Here is a 406-nt window from a genome sequence, read left to right on the forward strand (position 1 = left end):
CACACAAAGACAAACGAATAACATCCTAAAATGTTTTTTTTTTTAAATGTGCTCTCTTTTTTTCCTGCTCAGTTTATCCCATTCCTGCCAAAAATATTCACACACTCAAACAAAACGAACAAAACCCCCCAGAAGGTTAGAGAAACAAATAAAAGAATAGACGGGTGGTACACATGAATAAAAGCATCCAAAATGATGCAGATATATTGATATAAATCAGTCAACATTTCATCAATGTCTCTGTGACTGAGTCTGATACAGTGTTTTGTGTCACCAGCAAGAAGAGAAAACTAACAAGCCGAACTTTGGGCCGATATAAACTTAGTAAAGTTTCAGACAGGCACATCATTATTTCATTTCATATATATATATATATATATATATATATATATATATATATATATAT

This window comes from Nematolebias whitei, chromosome 2 (genome assembly GCF_014905685.2).
Source record: "Nematolebias whitei isolate Nwh7 chromosome 2, NemWhi1, whole genome shotgun sequence".
In the NCBI taxonomy this organism is placed as follows: domain Eukaryota; kingdom Metazoa; phylum Chordata; class Actinopteri; order Cyprinodontiformes; family Rivulidae; genus Nematolebias; species Nematolebias whitei.